This window comes from Typopeltis vanoorti, chromosome 18, assembly GCF_054136105.1.
Source record: "Typopeltis vanoorti isolate ZY-2024b chromosome 18, IOZ_Tvanoo_1.0, whole genome shotgun sequence".
NCBI lineage: Eukaryota > Metazoa > Arthropoda > Arachnida > Uropygi > Thelyphonidae > Typopeltis > Typopeltis vanoorti.
Genome location: NC_143566.1, coordinates 99532891 through 99552149, shown reverse-complemented (window position 1 = coordinate 99552149; position 19259 = coordinate 99532891).

Genomic DNA, 19259 nt, shown 5'->3' with positions numbered 1-19259 from the left:
TCATCTTGGTCACTCGCCTCTGGATCATCTCTACCTCTTCCCCATCAAGAAGAAACCCAGAGGCCCAGATCTGAGCACAGTAGTCAAGATGGGGGTCTTATCAAGTCTCGATAAAGAGGAACAATAACTTGCTTATCTCTGCTCGTCAAAGTATTCTTCAGTAACCAAGTGATCTGATGAACTGATTTAGTCATTTTGCTATGTGCCCCAGAAACTTCAACTCCCTATCCACCAACACACCCAAATCTCTGGCTTCGTCAACCTCCTGGAGCACATCTCCACCAATGTGATATACTGCTGCTAATTTTTTCACTCCAAAATGCACAACCTCACACAACCCCACACTAAACTGACATCCATTTTCATTAGCCCAGACTGCCAATTCATCCAAATCACCCTTGCAAAATTTTGACATCATGTGCATTCACTATTGCTCCACCTAACTCCGCATCATCAGCAAACAAATGAATATCCCCCCTCATATCCGCTCGCATATCACCAATAAACAAATTAAATAGCAGTGGTCCAAGAACACAACCCTACAGCACACAACTAGTAAGTCCTCTCCTGGACTCCACTCCTGAACAAACCACTCTCCGATATCTCTCCATCAACCACCCTCTCATCCATATATGCTAATAGCTTTTCGTTAGTGGAATTCACGTAAAAATAAATAAATAAATAAAACAAATTACTTTAAAGGTCATAAAATTACTTCAAGTACTAAGTACTTTGAGAGAAACGTTTCAATCGGAATTACAAAATTCTTTTGAAATACGATTTATGGAATTAGTTTTATAAAGTACTTCAGTAACAAATATTTCAAGCGCTTTACTTCCTGTGCTGCTGGCCGATTACCTATTAACATTTCAGTGTGAAAATACTTCTAAACATAAAAACAAATAATTAACTAATGAAACGTTCGTCGATCCTTAAGCGGCTTATGGTGTCTTTTCACTTTAAGTAAGTTTCCCGAAAAGTCGTTCATATTTTCGATTGTAACGAAAGGCAAGATTTTTAAATTCCAGCTTCATACCATTTTGCAACAGTATGTCGCATTGTAAAGTGGTAGGAAGTCATGTTAGGCATTCACTGTGTTCTTTTTTTAAAATTGAAGCAAAATGCAGATTCTTTGCTACCTAAAATTAGCCATTTCAGCTGGAGAAAAAAAAATCGCCTAACGAATAAAATACGACGCTAAAAAATGCACGTAACGCAAGAATACAGTCTCTCAGCTTGTCGACTGTTAGCATACTGATTCACAAAGGACTCACCCCTGTAGTGGCGGAAGGTTACAACTGTTTCGGGCGCTATTCAAATCCGCTGTTCAAATCCTTGCTCGGATTCTTGACTTATTCTCCAAGGTGCCTGTGTAACTTCGTGGTATCATTCATGACGCTAAATCTATAGAAAAAAGACCTTATAGATCTATCTTATCGGCAACTTTTCTATTTTTTTTAGTTGATACACGACTTAGTTGCTTTTTAATGTACGTAGAATTTTCACAAAGAACTAGGCTTTTTAACATCGCCTCTCAGAGACATCATCTTCAGAAACACACCATTTATAATAATAATAAATCAGCTAATTCCTTTTATTCCCATATAGAGAGTAGCAAGGGCATTTTAGCCCCATCTAACTTTTGGAGACTGAGTGGGCAGTTTAATCTCCACTGGTAGCCAATCAGAGATAGCTTGCCCAAGGCTATCACTAATTACGCAGCACGCAGTGAAAAGACAGCTAACAAGTGCTGCCATCTGGTGATTGGCAGCACTTGTTAGCACAATATATTTTTAATGTCTAAAAATAGTGTGGGTTCGACGGTCCTACAATAATATCCTTTTAGGATTAGGAACACGAAATGGCGCCATTCGTCTTGTATATTGTATACTGCTTTCTTCTATCCTCACCAGCTGCATATCGCTTAGTCTGGCGATTAGGAGACCGACTTCCAAAAACTTAGGGGTGAAAAGAATGGCTCCTATTCTCTTTGGAGGGAATAAATGTAGAGGAGGAAGAGGTGGATCTCTATTTTTCACCTTTGAATTGAAAAAAAAAAAAAAAAATATATATATATATATATATATATATATATATATATAGTTGAAAACGTTTCTACAAATATTTTAAAATAAAAAAATGTTTTGAAGCATTTGATGCAATCGCCATGTTTTATGATGGAGGAAACTGCAGATGAATCAGCAGAATTTATCATACTTAGAGATTATACTACGCGAGGCTAATATAGACATGCGCATTAGGTATAGACCACATTTTGTATTAAAAAATAGAAAGAAAAAAAAAGCAATAGCATTCCCCTGTTTTTATAAGATTAAATTATCAACTTATTTATATACTATTTCCTGAACATTATAAAGCATTTTTGAAGAATTAATTGTCCACACATTCAAACCATACTAATTGCATGGCGACTGTCACTGTATATTTATCAGGTCTCTAAATGTATCCTCTGATTAACACGAGGAATTTTAATTTTAGCGTAAGTGGTGATCTTTTAGCAAAGCAGTAATACATCGTTCTTAAAGAGGTACACAGATTCGCTTCCATTAGCATGCTACTTCTATATCATAAACATTATTACCTTAATAATGCAAAACTACTCGAGAATGCCATTTCAGAAAGTAAAGTTCAGATAATTTACACCAAATTCCATCTGCCGTTACATTAATCGAGATATCAGTATCTGGTGATAGTCTACGTCAACGTTAGAAATGTGAAGGGCAAACATTCATCACACTTGATCGCAGGTTTCGATGATCACTTATCTCTTCTGCAAATATGATAATCCTCTAATGAATAAACAACTACCGACGAATGGGTCCAATGGGTCCAACGTTTAATAAACAATCCACTAGCAATGAGCTAAGAAATTGAAATGTTAACTGATTTTCCATTGACTGACTCCATCCAAGAAAGTTACACAAATGCAGTGATGTACTTTTAGACTAAAATAACAGAAATTATTAAGACGCAAGAATTAAACAAGTTAATGTTCCAGATAGCGCTAACTTGTTTAACTCTTGTGTCATAATAATGGCTGAAATCAAGCGAAAACTTTGACCGAATAGGTAATTAAATCACACATGTAAATTAATAACTTACTTAAACTACCTGATTTATTCCATCACACTTGGAAGAGAATGCAACAGATTCCACTTACTCAAAGAATTCGTTTTAACTTAGGCAAACTAGGGAATCAATAAGCTGAAATGAAGATAGCGTCTTCTATTTTCTACATAGACAGCGTCTATACTTTCTACTTAAACTAAAATTCAACATACTAATTTTATTATATTTTATAAAATATAATGCATTTTATAATAATAATTTAATAATACGGTGACGCCTTTTATTCCCTTATAGGAACTAGGCGAGGCCTTTTGACCCTATCTAGCTTTAGAGCCTGAGTGGGCAGTTCAATCTCCACTGGTAGCCAATCAGAGATGCTGGCCCACGATTATCAGTAATTACAATCGGCAACCGATGAAGAGACAGGTAGACAAGTGCTGCCATCTCTTGGTACCTAACCCTAACAGGATATGTTACTGTCTAAAATAATGTTGGTTCTGCGGTCAATTGTTTTGAGTATATATATTATTTTTTTAATGGAAATGGCTGGTTGAGGGATGAAAAACCCCGCTGTCGTCATATGAGATTAGCTAGATTGGATTCTAATCCGGATCTATCCAACTAAAGGAATTTTCCAACTAAAGAATTCTGAAACTCTTCGGAATCCTATAAAAATTTGATGAGCAATTCAAATATTTGTTGCAATTTAATCATTGCAGAGAATCCATAAACGGGTTGATGTGTCATTTACTGCTAAAACGTTTGGAACACTCATTGGATTTTACACAAAATTAGCACTACTCGAAAGAATGTTCGCCTGCTGAGGTGTAGATTCCTTTCAACAATCTGCTTCTTCTGTTACGATTACAAAATGAGTGGGAAGAGGACAAGATTGTTCCATTGCATAAAGGCGGAAGACAACAGATATTTCAAATTACAGACCAGTTTGCATTTCTGGAGTGGTTGTTAAGGTCTTGGAGAGATTGGTTAGGAATAGATTAGGTGGAAAAGGAAAGGATTCCGTATAACAAGACCTCCCTTTAACAAACCGTCAAGATGGGTTTGTTAAAGGGAGGTCTTGTTTTACAAATTTGCTTACATTTAATAAGGTGACTACCGTCCTGGATAGGGGGTGATTCATATACAGTGATACTTCTGGATTTTACAAAGGCATCTGACAACAACCACATAATAAACTGGTGTATAAGTTGAGGCTAATGGGATTTGAAAATCAGTTGGTTGATTAGATAGTAGACTGGCTTTCTAATCGATGTGAAACGGTTCTGTATAGAGGTGCCACATCTCTCAGGAGGAGAGTTACCAGTGGAGTCCCACAGGGTTCTGTTCTAGGACCATTGCTGTTTAATTTGTTTGTTAATGATATTGCGAGTGGTTCATTCAGCTGTTTGTGAATGATGCAAAGCTGGGAAAAGTTATTAGGAATGATGTAGATGTACTGGTGCTTCAGAGCGATTTGAATGAAGTGGTATATGGGCAGACACGTGGGGATATCAATTTAACACCAGTAAATGTAAGGTTTGTCATTTTCGATCTCAAAAAAGTAAAGCTGCGTATCATATTGGAGACGTTGTATTACAGGGGGTGGAGTAAGTGTGTGATCTTGGGACATTGGAGGATAAAGAATTGAAGTTCAAGGGGAATATTGCAAAAATAATAAAAACAGCACAAAGAAATGTCAGTATGCTAAGAAGAACACTGACATGTAGAGATAAGGATATGGTCATTCCGCTGTACAAGAGTTTGATTAGACCACATCTCGACTACTGCGCATAGATTTGGTCACTTGTGTTCCTAGGAGAGAAGCAAGTGCTGGAAAAAATTCAGTGGCGCGTAACAAAAGCAAAATCGGGATTGTGGAATACTGACTATGAAGATAAGTTGAGAGAATGTAAACTATAGACTAGTCAATGGAAGAGGGGTGATATGATTGAGACATAAATTTCTAAGGGGTGCTTATCAAATCGATACCGAGGATATGTTTCAAAGGGTTGCAGGAGGGAAGGGGACAGAAACAAGAGGTCATTCTTGGAAGCTGTATAAAGGTGTGGTGCGTAAGACAGTGTGGCATAACGTTTTTGCACAGAAAGTGGAATTTATTGCCAAATCACATGGTGAGTGCACAAACATTGAACCAATTTAAGATGAGGCATGATAAACATTATGTCTGTTAGAATGCTTCTTACTGTAGCCTCCCTTCATGAGTCTTGACTCCAGGAGGTGTTTGTATAATAATAATAATAATAATAATAATAATAATAATAATAATAATAATAATAATAATAATAAACAGAATAATCAGGGCTATAGCCATTATTGATTTCCTCGTATATTCAACTAGTGGTCTGTTTGCCATTCTTAACCTCTTGCCGTTACAGAAACTCTATCTATATAATTGCATGATATATGTAAAAAATAACATTGTAAATTTGTCTGTATATAATGCAATGTATAGTTTACGCTGGGACCAGAAATTGCTGGTGTTTCCCAAAGCAAACAGAGAACCTTTCCACAAATCGTTTGAGCACTTAGCAACAAACAGCTACAATAAACTGCCTAAGAAAATTTAGAAAAAGATTGAGAAACTGCCTCATGGGGCTACATAATGTTGACTTTTATTTTAAAAATTTAGAAAAAGATTGAGAATTGTATATTATGGGAACAAGAAGATATCAGAAAATGAAGGAGGAAGCAAGAGACAGAGGAAATTGGGGGAAGAGAATCTGCTGAGTTATACCATTGGACCTGTCAAGAGACAGAACACTAATGATGATGATAGGATATTACTCTAAATGTTATATATTATGTCACGAGAAAATGCTGTATGGTGTGCCCTCATAGATACAGTCATTTAATTTTTTAGTCACTGTATGGCTCACATTTGTATTTTTGTAGTAACCAATATGGCTACGATCCTTGGTTACACACACTGCATGTACAGTTCCTTCTAGTCTGTTTCCATCTTCTGTTCTTTATTCCTTAATCTCTATACTACCGCTACAACAGTAACTGTATTATTACTTTTGCTATATTCTATTATCATTTGTATTGCTTTAATCATCACTATTATATTATTTTCCCTTTGAACTACTTTATAGCGCAAATAAATCTTCAAATAACGTTGAATCGGTACTCCATTACGACAGTTGTCGCAAATAAAACGGAAACAGCAAAACACTCGAAAATTGTCCATTTAAGCATTTTCAAATTGTATTGTATTTTATTGTCACCAATTATATCTGGTAGCGTGATATTTGGTCAAATCCAGGGGCGAATGCTGGTCTTGAAATTCACGCTTGCTCTTGTTATCATTCAGGGAGTGAGAAGTGTGATTGAAGTCTGATTAGCGGAATAATGAATTACTGACCGTTTAAAACTATATATTTAGAAATTTATGTACATTTAATCATACAAATACAACATTTATTTTACAAATGATATTCTATATTTTTCAATTTAGCTACTTGAATGCAAATTCTACCCTACGGTTCTTCTTTATGAACTAGTCAATAACATCGTCATAAAAAGTTGGGTGAAACTTAATTTTCCCAAGAAACACGCACACTTGTAAAGGCTGGCTGAAGCTCACTGGCTAGAGCTACTTTGACTGCGTATGGACTGTGTTTAAGCAACAGAGTGATACGACGTGAAATGGCTATGCGCGCGCATGAAATCACAGTGCTGCTGCGAGGACCTGGAAGCTCCTACAACCGAGCAAGCTAAGGTAGCTTTGACTACACAAGCAAGCCTCGGCCTTCGATACACAACGCAAAGCTCAATTATTGCCGCGCAAGCTTAAGACGTCTTCTGTCTACAAAAATAAAAGCCTAAATGGAATGCTTATAAATACATGCATTTATTAACAAATAAATATTACTTCTTTCTCAATTTATGAGCTTGCGCAGCAAGCATGGAGAATTCGCCCCTGGTTAAATCAGAGCCAAAGTGCACTACTTTTCATTATAATACTTCAAAATATCTTTTACTTCAGTCATATCTCTAATTCTAGTATTTCTTATTCTATCCTTTGTTGATGCGGGGAGAATTCTTCTCTCGAAGGCTCTTTAGGGCTGACGCAACTTGTCTTTCTTTCTTTCTTTTTAAGTTGTTCTTTATTATTCATGACGGCTATCTTCCATTACCTAAGATAATAGAAAGTCAACTGCATTAATGTCTAAACACTACACTTATTTGCGTTTATAGGTATGTAAATAATCCAAGCGTCTGCATATTTATTAAATCAACTAATAAACTGCATTTATTATCGTTGGAAACCCAGCCAGCATTAACCGTCTACTAGAAAACTAAATATCTGTCGGAAAGCTAATATTTATTCTGCATTTTCTTACTTTAGGTTTTATTACCTGCGCCAACAATGCGCTTACAACGCTATATAATGTTTATTAGTGTTAAACACCTGACACCATATCTAGCTTAATTAGTTTCTAGTTGAAGCTTCAGATTAATGAAACAAACATTTTTAAACTGGTATTTAAATATTTCGAAATTTTTGTTCCATTGATTCCTCATGTTTTCATCGTTCTAATTAAGTTTAAAGGGCAGTTTATGTTTTGTACGCGAGATGTCACAGGTGCATACAGCAAATTGTTTTTTCAGTGTTGTGTTGAATTTCGTCTGCTGTTTATAAGCATAAATGAAAAAGATTGGACATACATTCTATTGATTTGATAGCATTGACGTAGATCGTAGAAATGGCTAAATTTGTATAACCAATTATTTATAGAAATATGTAGAAAATAAATGCAGAAACTCTGTTCTCGGAGGCCTGTGAAGCTCAGTGGAAGTAGCGCTTGCGTCCTCTGCGCGTGGTCGCTCCACGTTTGACTTAAGTTCAAGTCTAGTCACCGACTGGAGGAACTTTTTCTAAGCCTTTCTTCGACCGATCCCGAGTTAGTCGATCTCTGGCACGGGCAAGCGGGTTTTTCATCCCGTAAACTCAAGAAACTCGACCGTAGTACCCACATTATTTCAGACAGTGACATATCTTGTTAGAGTTAGGTATCAAGAGATGGCAGCAACTGTTTGCCAGCCACTTCATTGGTGGCTGCTATAATTCGTGATAGATATGGACCAGCTATCTCTGATTGGCTACCGATGGAGACTGAACTGCCCACTCAGTCTCCAAAAGATAGACAGGGTATAAAGGCCTCGCCTACTCCCTATAAGGGAATAAAAGGCGTTACATGATTTGAAGACTCTGTTCTCGGGGAAACGTTCACTTCCTCTTGACTGCTATTGCTGGTGGATCAATTTTATACTTCCACGACTAAATGGGTGTTTTATAAAAGGTATATTGTGAGTTGTTCCTATTCGGACTAGAAAGAGAAAGATAGTTATAAAATAATTATGAAATGTATCTTGGATTGGAGCTAAATTTTATAATAAAAATGTCGTTTCAAAATCTTAATTTCTTTAGTTTATATATATTCCAATATTGATCTCATACAGGCTTTGACCATCATCTGTCCCACAACCATAGACAGCGCTTGCGAATATGCAGGTCTCTAGCAGTCTCAGCTTCATGGCAAAGCTCACGGATTCATTTTTTCATATCTTGTCAATTTACTTTTGTTACCAAGATCTTATCTTTTGTCCGTTGATCTGAGCTGGACTCTTCTCTATCCGATATTAGTACACTAAGTACATATTTAAAATTAATAATAACTTAAACAATTTAAAATATGTCATTTTCACTCCCTTTGCCTTACAAAAGTGGGTAAAAAAAGATTATATATATATTATCGTTCATACTCGATAGATAATGATATAAAAAATTAGTTGAATGACTATATACCGAGAACGAAAAAGAAAAGGTTTAATGTTAAGATACTACTAGTTTCGTTGAATAAATCAACTTCTTCAGGTATCACAGGCAAAGAATTATATAGACATGATAAAATTACACCAACAGATCTAGTATAAAAGATCTAGTTTTAAAATGCACAAAAGTACATTTTAAAACAGGAATGCGTGCTGGAGTTCCAATTGAAGTTGACTACGTGTGTGAGCTGTCACGAGTGCGCTAATACTGGACAGTGGCAATGTGCATCAAAAAGATTGTAGCTAAGGCTGTTGTTAATATGGAATGAATCGAGCGATATTCCTCTAGATTTGATAATCTTTCTTTCGAGTTCATCATAACACATGGATATTAGAAGTTTGCGGCCAGTCTACGAGGTATTGGCGGCCTTCACCCGAGTTGATAGAGAAGAGAACATGGCTAGAGAGCGCTGGCCCATGGTACTATTGTAGGAGATGTCTCTTTGGTGTTCGCCCATACGTAAGAGGATGGATTTAGCTGTCTGGCCGTAATATGGTTTGCCACATTCACACAAAATCTTGTAGACTCCTGGATACTGAATAGGAAGATGTTTCACTTTAGGTCTACTTAGTATGGAGCAAAGTTTTGGAAACGTAGTGAAGCAAATTCTAATGTTAAATTTCTTAAGAATTTTTGTCAGTTTTGGGGAGAGAGCTGATGTATGGCAACGATATAAAAGCTCTTGGGGGGAGAAGAATCTTCAATAGCAGTTGAGCAATGGAAAGAGAAAATTTATCAATCTTTTTAAGAGAAGCTATTGTTGACAAGTCCTTTTTAGTAAATGGAGTTCATTTCCAATTTCTGTTTCATCTGTTAGTAAAGATCTGGCTCAATGTGCCAGGGTTGAAATAATACCAAATTTTTGCGGAGGGTAGTGATGGGATCGTTATATAGACGATGTATTCCTCATCTGGGAACATGGTGTCCACAACCTCAATTTTTTTCTAGACCACCTCAGCAAGTTTCATGAGAAAATCAATTTTACCTACGAACTGGAATCCAACAACTGTCTCCCCTCTCTGGACTTAAAACTTACGAGATGCGCTGAAAATATCAAAATCTCCATTTTTAGAAAATCCGCACACAGAGACAGATACCTTCATGCTTCTTCCCATCACTACCCTCTGCAAAAATTTGGTATTATTTCAATCCTGGCACATCGAGCCAGATCTTTACTAACAGACGAAACAGAAATTGGAAATGAACTGCATTTACTAAAAAGAACTTTTGTCAACAATAGCTTCTCTTAAAAAGATTGATAAATTTTCTCTTTCCATTGCTCAACTGCTATTGAAGATTCTTCTCCCCCAAGAGCTTTTATATCGTTACCAAACATCAGCTCTCCACCCAAAACTGGCAAAAATTCTTAAGAAATTTAACATTAGAATTTGCTTCACTACGTTTCCAAAACTCTGCTCCATACTAAGTAGACCTAAAGTGAAACATCTTCCTATTCAGTATCCAGGAATCTACAAGATTTTGTGTGAATGTGGCAAACCATATAACGGCTAGACAGATAAATCCATCCTTTTATGTATGGAAGAACACCAAAGAGACATCTCCTACAATAGGACCAGGGCCAGCACCCTCTCTAGCCATGTTCTCTTCTCTATCAGCTCGGATGAAGGCCGCCAACACCTCATAGACTGACTGCAAACTTCTAATATCCATGTGTGTTATGAACTCGAAAGAAAGATTATCGAATCTAGAGAAATATCGCTCGATTCATCCCATATTAAGAACAGCCTTAGCTACAATCTTTCTGATGCACACATTGCCACTGTCCAGTATTGGCACACTCGTGACAGCTCATGCATGTGTCAACTTCAATTGGAACTCCAGCATGCATTCCTGTATTAAAATGTACTATTGTGTTTTATACTAAATCTGTTCATGTAATTTTATCAAGTCTATGTTATTTTATATACTTCTTTGCCTGAAGAAGTTGATTTAGTCAACGAAACTAGTAGCATCTTAGCATTAAACCTTTTCTTTTTCATTCTCGATATATAGTCATTCAGACTAATTTTATACATATATATATATATATATCATTGTGGAAATTGAACTGCCCACACAGTCTCAAAAAAAGCTAGATCGGGTTAAAAGGCCTCGCATACTTCCTATAACGAAATAAAAGATTGATTATTAAAAGAGGCTTGTCTAGCTCAGTGGAAGTTGCGTTTACGTGCTCTACACCGAGCTGCCCGATGATAGACTAAAGTTCAAGTCTAGTCGCCGACTAGAGGAACGTTTTCTAAACTTTTCTTCAACCAGTTTCCAGTTAGCCAATCTCTGACAAAGGAAAGCGGATTTTTTCTCCCAGAAACTCGGCTTTTTCGTCCTGTAAACCGAACAAAATCGACAGTAAAACCCACATCATTATTTTAGAGTAATATATCCTGTTACGGTTAGGTACCAAGAGATGGCAGCAGTCTGCATGTCTCTTCTTATAATTAGTGATGTTCATGGGTTAGCTATCTCTGATTGGCTTCCAGTGAAGATTGAACTGCCCACCCAGTCTCCATAAAACAAAAAAAAAGCTCGGTAGGGTTACCAGGTCTCACATACTCCCTATAAGGGAGTAAAAGGCGTCAGCTGATTATATTATATAAATAATCAAAAACCTTTATATTTCTTTAAGCAAGTAAGTGGAGTTGTTCTTAGCTCTAATTTATTAAAATCAGCAGGTAGCCTCCACTCTCAACGAGATCATTGCTAGCGATGATTTTCAAGGAATGGGAAGAGCAAGGCAGATAGCTGCTATAATCACTTCACACTTAACTCTTAACACTCGTACTTAACTGGTAATTGGGCTAAGGAATTAATAACGCATATTAATTAAAGCAAACTTTAATGAATAACTTCAATATTTCGGCAACGACACGTTGCCATCTTCAGGAACATACAAATATGGTATGTGCATGCAGGCACTAACAAAAGCAAATGAGGAAAAAGGCAAGAAACTAATATTGTTCCTAAAGTTCTAATGGTGCTCCCTAGCAGGCTAATTGGGTTGTTTTGGCCATTGGGCTGAAGTTTTCATTGTAGGCTTCCCAAATTTGGGGTAGTTTCATGCACCCAAACTTGTTGAGGTTTGGAACGTTTTTCAGAGCTGCTGATGATTCCATAAATAATCTTTCATACTTGAACTTGCTGCAGTGTATTCTTTTAGTTTTCTTCCAACGAAACCTAAGGCATGGTCTGCCAGCCCAGAGTGGCTGTACTGGTGAAACCGGATGTAGTCTTTGTGTTCTGAAATCCTGATATTCGCTGTCCTACCTGTTTGACCCAAGTAGGACAATTTACAGCTGCAAGGGACCTGGTATACACCAGGTAGATCTAGGGGAGTGGTTGGTCTTTGGTAGAGCAGATAAGGGATGCCAACTTTTATATGGTCTATAAAACGAAGTCAGGTCATATTTTTTGAGGATATTCGTTATTTTTTCAGAGGTGCCCCGGATGTAGGGGATGGTGATATATTTAGTGTAATCTTTATTGTGGAGTGAGTTGTGGTTTACTGGTTTTAGTATTTTTTTGATTTTTTGGGGGTTGTAGTCATTGGCTAAGAAAGTCTTGAGGATGTGGTTTAATTCAGTGGTTAGGGCATCGTGATCTGAGCAGATTAATTTTGCCCTGTTGATTAGTGTTTTTATAACCCCATATTGTTGTGGGGGAGGGATTACTGGGTGACTGCATCTGCCTGTATGGGTGGGTTTTCTATAAACAGAAAAACTAAAGATCCATCAGGCTGGCGAGTGATGTCGAGGAAGGGGAGGGTGTTGTTTTCCTCTTTTTCTAAGGTAAACTGGTCTCTGGGATGTTGGTTGTTTAAGTGTTAGGAAATAGTGGAGTGTATCTGAGCCATGTGGCCAAATAGCGAACATGTCATCCATGTACCAAAGCCAAATAGTGGGTTTTTGTGGGGCAGAGTTTAAAGCTTACTCTTCAAAGGTCTCGATAAAGAAGTTGGCCAAGGGTGGGGAAAAGTGGTGAACCCATGGATGTCCCCTCTATCTGTTTGTAGAATTTTCCTTGCCAAACGAAATAGCCTGAGTTCATTGTGAACTGAAGTAGGGCTGAGATATGAGGAGGAAACTTGGCTTGGATGAAGTCTAGGGTTTCCTTGAGTGGGACATTAGTGAATAGGGAGATGTCAAAACTGACCATTATGTCAGTGTTGGAGTGAGTGGTTTTCTATACTGGCTTTGAAGTGGGCTGAGTTTTTTGTGTGATGGTGTGTTGCCAGTATAGTGTGTGAGTGCTTTGGCTAAATGTTTGGCTAATTTGTATGTGGGGGAATCAATGTCATCCACTATGGGACGTAATGGCACATTTCGTTTATGTATTTTTGGAAGTCCATATAATCGGGGGGGGGGGGAAGGTCTAGAGATAAGGTTTTAGTTTGTTAGTGACTTTCACAGGCCAAGAAGTGAACTTCTTAAGGAGTCTGTGGAGAGTTCTAATCCTGAGAGCTGGTAGGATTATATTCAGTAGGGAGGTAGGTAGGTGGTATGGTCTAATACTAAAGCATTAAGCTTACCTGTGTAGTCCTTTTGGTTGAGAACCACAGTGGCGTTTCCCTTATCCGCTTTGGTGATTACTATTATTTTGTTTTTCTTCATTTCTAGTAGAGCTGCATATTCGTCTTTGGATGTTGGTTTTTGGAGGTTTTGCTTTGGTGAGAACACCAGCTACAGCGTCTGACATTTTGGAAATATGGTTAGGAAGGTTGCGAATCCCACGTTCTATTTGGATGATGATTTCCTTGGCAGGTATTCTTTTAGGAGCTAGGGTGAAATTGTGGCCGAGTGAAAGTGTGGTGAGTGCTTCAGGCTTTAAAACTGTGGAAGAGAGGTTGACAACCATGTTGAGTGATGGCTGTGGTAAGGAAGTAGAATTCTTTATCAAGTTCTCATATTTTTTCAAGTGCTGACTACGTATTTTTTTGAATTCTTTTGTTGCCGAAGCACATGAGATGCCATACAAGAATTGTCGAAAGATCATGGCCAAGAGTATCTGAAAGCTCTTCTTCTAGCACCTATAAAATAATACATCACAGCAAGTTCAAGTATTAAAGATTATTCATGGAATCATCAGCAGCTCTAAAAATCGTTCCAAACCTCAACAAATTTGGGTGCATGAAACTACCCCAAATTTGGGAAGCCTACATTATGAGAACTTCAGCCTAACAGCCAAGACAACCCAATTAGCCTGCTAGGGGGCACCATTAGGACTTTAGGAACAATATTAGTTTCTTGCCTTCTTCTTCATTTGCTTTTGTTAGTGCCTGCGTGCACATACCATGTTTGTATGTTCCTGAAGATGGCAATGTGACGTTGCCGAAATATTGAAGGTATTCATTAAAGTTTGCTTTAATATTTGTTATATGCATTGTTAATTCCTTAAGCTAATTACCAGTTATGTATGACCAACGTATAAGCCTTGCTACAAGAATAACACTCGTACTGTTGTCCAAAACATTAGGCGTGCAGACTTTTGTGAGATGCCAAATTAAAAACTGAATTTCTGGAAGAAAAAAAATAATAATCTACTTTCCTGTGGCAGAGATTGTCTGATTTGGGAAACTACTGAAAAGAGGCCTAGAAAGCATTCTAATGTTGAACTCCTCTAGGAATTCAACATCTAACAGTACTTCTTTGATGATCTAACATTATATCAGAAATTATTAGTCAAAAGGTTTCCATGTAGCACGGCATTTGACTGTTAATGTTTTTTTTTTTTTTTTTTTTTTTCGCCAGTACTTTAGAAAGAACTGAAATGAAGTATTTGGATGCTAATTTGATGGCAAGGGTTTATTGCATTCCTATGAGCAACTTTCCAAGCTGCAGATAGATAGATAGATAGAATAATGAAAGAATTAAAAAATGATACAGAGCAGAAATCAACTCTGAAATACAAATCCTCAGAATATTTGAAGAAATGCAATGAACAGCAATAAACTTCTGAATACCAATGCAGTACAGCAATCTCAAGCAAATATAACTCAAAAGATAATTGCAATGCTGAGACAAACAGTCACATGCAAAAATAAAGATGTCATTTTGCCTCTTTACAAGGCCTTGATAAGACCTCACTTGGACTATTGTGCACAGGTCGGGTGTCCGTTGTGATTCTGATACAGTGGAGAGAGCGTGAAAAAATTATATCTGGATTATGGAATACTGATTATGAAGAGAGACTGAGAATTTGTAGACTGCAGGTAACAAATAGGAAAAAGATGGATGATATGATCAAAACGTACAAACTTCAGGGTCATACAGGATTTCAATTGATGAAAATTTTTCAATTTATGGAGGGTGGAGAGGGCAAGAGGCATCCGTGGAAGCTGAGAATGAATATCGCTAAGAAGAAGGTGAGAGCTAGATTTTTCTCTCATAGGATTGTGAGTGATTGGAATGGATTACCATTAGATGGTGTGAGTGCAAGCAGTGTGAATGAATTCAAGAATAAGTATGATAGCTGGTGCATGTAGTATGTGGCCTCCCTCGATGAGTCCCTGACTCCCTGGAGGTCTCTTTCTTAATAATAATAATGTGAATGCTAAAAAGAGTGGAAGGCAGGGTTGAACAAAATGATATGATCAAAACGTACAAACTTCATAAAGGGTCATACAGGATTTCGATTGATGAAAATTTTTCAATTTATGGAGGGTGGAGAGGGCAAGAGGCATCCTTGGAAGCTGAGAATGAATGTCGCTAAGAAGGTGAGAGCTAGATTTTTCTCTCATAGGATTGTGAGTGATTGGAATGGATTACCATTAGATGGTGTGAGTGCAAGCAGTGTGAATGAATTCAAGAATAAGTATGATAGCTGGTGCATGTAGTATGTGGCCTCCCTCAATGAGTCCCTGACTCCCTGGAGGTCTCTTTCTTAATAATAATCTGAATGCTAAAAAGAGTGGAAGGCAGGGTTGAACAAAAGTCAGACCCAATAGCTTTGGCAAGGAAAAATTTGGACATAAAATTTCTTGCTATTGATCTTTTCAAAATCAGATTTGGATGTATACATATATAGAGTGTTTTAAAAGGGGGTATACAACTCTGAATGAAAATAGAAGATAAATAGCGATATATATGAACAATTTTTATTATCTTGCAAATGTAGTGTAACACTTGAAGTTTCAACACGAACAGTTAAAGTTCGATATGACTGCCTCCAGTAATTCTGCAGACGTCCCATCTATAATCAATTTCCTGCCACGTGAGGCTGAGCATATCTTGCATAACTTCAGCAATGGCTGCAGTAATTCTGGAACACAAGTTCATCCAAATTGGCTAGTAGTGGTGATACAAACATTCGATCTTTCGTAAAACCCCACAAGAAAAAATCTAATAGTGTGAGGCTAGTGGCCATGCTACTGGCACCCCTCTACCAATCCATCTGCCTGGAAAACAGCTGTCGAAGTATGACCGTACATCTGTCGGGTAATGAGGAAGTGCTCTGTCTTACTGGAAATAAATGTAAGCATCCATCATGGTCATCTAATTGTGGTATTAGGTATCCTTGCAGCATGTCCAGATACACATCACCAGTAATGATAGACTCCAAAAATAAAGGGCCCATACACTTTCTTCTTGCTTATGGTGCAAAAAAACGTTAGCCTTTGGGGTGCCGCAAACATGTTCTACGATGGCATGTGGATTTTCGCTTCCCCAAATTATGCGGTTGTTTACTTGCCCACTTACGTGAAAAGTGTACTCGTCACTGAAATGCGATTGTGTCCAAAAAGTCCTAATTTTGTTCTATCCTACTGATCATTTCTGTACAGAAATCCTGGCATATCTTCTTATCATCTTCCTTCAAATGTTATACAAGGGTAAATTTGTAGGGCCTGAAATGTAGATGCTGTAGTAAAACACGCCACAATCACATGTGGAATTCCAATTTGAGAAGACACGTCTGGTTGAACTTTCCAGGCTTCTTCGAAAACTATCCAGAACTTCCACAACAGCATCAGCCTTCCTATAGACCTTGAATGATGCACAGAACAACCTGTTTCCACAAAATTCTTGTGTTATGTGTAGATTTCTGCATTTTGTGCAGAAATTCCTTTGAATTTGTGTTGCAGACTTTGTTTTATCAAACCAAAACACACGTGCTCGCTCTGCACGATCGAAAGGTGCAATTTTCAAATTGTGTGACGTATCATGCCATCTAGTGTAGTCATTTGGTAATAAAGTTGCATGACCAAAAATTGATGTATTTCACTACATTATAACACTCGCTCAGCTTTTGCACATCTTCTGAGTTATTCTCTGTTCTCCTACAAAGTTGTATACACCCTTTCGAAACACCCTGTATTTGCTTATAGCTATTTTTTTATGACTTACATCCCTGATAGGTTATAAACCTATAGTTATAAACTTACATTAGTACCACGGTGTACTAAGGATTTTTATTCCTATTATTTTATCTGGTTTGGAAACCTTATTCTAGAGACCATGGAACTTTTTCATGGTGCCTCAGGTCTCCAATAAGCAGGGCAATGGTCTCATACCAGGAAATGAAATTCATCTATCAATGAAATTCATCTCAAGACAATCACGTACATCCATGCACATGGCAGAATTCGAACCTGCAGCCTGTTGGTTGGAGACTGAATATGCTAACCATCCCTCCAAACAGGCCAACAAGACAGAAATTTGCAAGTATATATGAGAAATATACTCGATTTTCCTCTTATACAACAACCTTGCTTACTTTTTGAAAACTAAGGCTTAGACAAAGTAGTATGAATGCTTCCACACCAATAAGATTTGTTTCAGTGATGTATTCACACAAACATTAGAAGACAATCATTAAATCAAAAACAACAAAATACGGCAAAGAAATCACAAGGATCATCTTACATACTATCCTTAAAATGTCAGACAACACGTGAATAGGTGTCTGTGCAAGTATTATCCATAGAAGAAGAAACAGATTGTGGCCTGAATCCTTTGAAGACAAATAACATACACAAAAGATTGATTGTGAGGAAGAGATCAAGAGTGGTTGTAAAATGGTTGGATTGCAAAAAAATTAACTTTAAAAAAAAAAAGAAAAGGAAATTTTTAAAAAAAATCAAGAATAGTTGGTGGGCATCAGCAGAACAATAGCAGTGGCAAATGAATTTGATAACATGGGAAATGACAAATATTTTTAGCCAAAGAGGAAATTCTAAACGGGAAACTCAGAGGCATAGTACATCTGAGTTGAACATATGCACAAATGTGCCACTTTTAAAACAGCGTATACTTGTAACTTTTGCCAGCCTGGCTAGTGAATTGGATATCAACTCTGCATTCTGGCCAACAGGATATGGTTTCAGTTTGACTGTGACACAGATGGTTATGAAGGCCTTGAGGAAGTTGATTTTCATCATCAACCCAGCTGATTTAGTGAGCATAAGTGGCTTTAAAAAAAAAAAAAAAAAAAAAAAAGTACCTTATTTGGTCTCTAGAGGGAAACTGAAAAACAGTAACACATTACTATTGTTATTATTACGTGACACCTGCAAGGATTCATTGTGGGAGAGCACTCCACTCTATGCAATCCATCTACACTACTCAGCCTCTATCCACACATAATGCTGCTGTCTACATTCTACCATAACTATATATATGCCACCAATGGTTTTTGTGAATAAACACTGTGTATGTGTGTGCTAGCACCAATTTGCCTGTAGGTGGGATGACAAATCCAGAAACAGAAAGTTCCTACCAGTCTGACAGTTTTATACCTTTAGCCTCAAGGTGTATTCAGGTCCACCAACAGGCCCACCAATGAAAAGGCGTAGGCAGAACATTTGGTTGTTTGTTATAGACTTAAAAACTTTATCCCTAGGCACTGCAAACATGTGACTTATTTTGATTATCTCAAGAAAAAGAATGCATATGTCACATTTTTCTTTATATCTCTAAGCCAGTGAGGTTCCTGATATTTTTGAACACTGATTCAGGCTTGAATTTTTTTTTTTAACTAAATCTGAACCTATTATTAAATTATTTATACTCATATATCTCATGTAGAGTTGACAATTTTTGGCAAGGGAAAAAAAACTGTGCCATCTCTGTATGAGAACAGCTAACTTACCTTGAGTAGAAACATACTTATAAATGTACTCATGTCCTAGAACATTCGAACCCAGATTTTGTCAGCTAAACTGCATCATCACTACTGTTTGTACTGCCTTTGTAGTACAAACAGAGATAATTCATTAACTTCTTTTTTTTAGAAAAGAAAAAGAAAAAGAAAAAACAATATGATGTTTTAGAAATCATAGCAGAAAATGGGCTATGTCCAG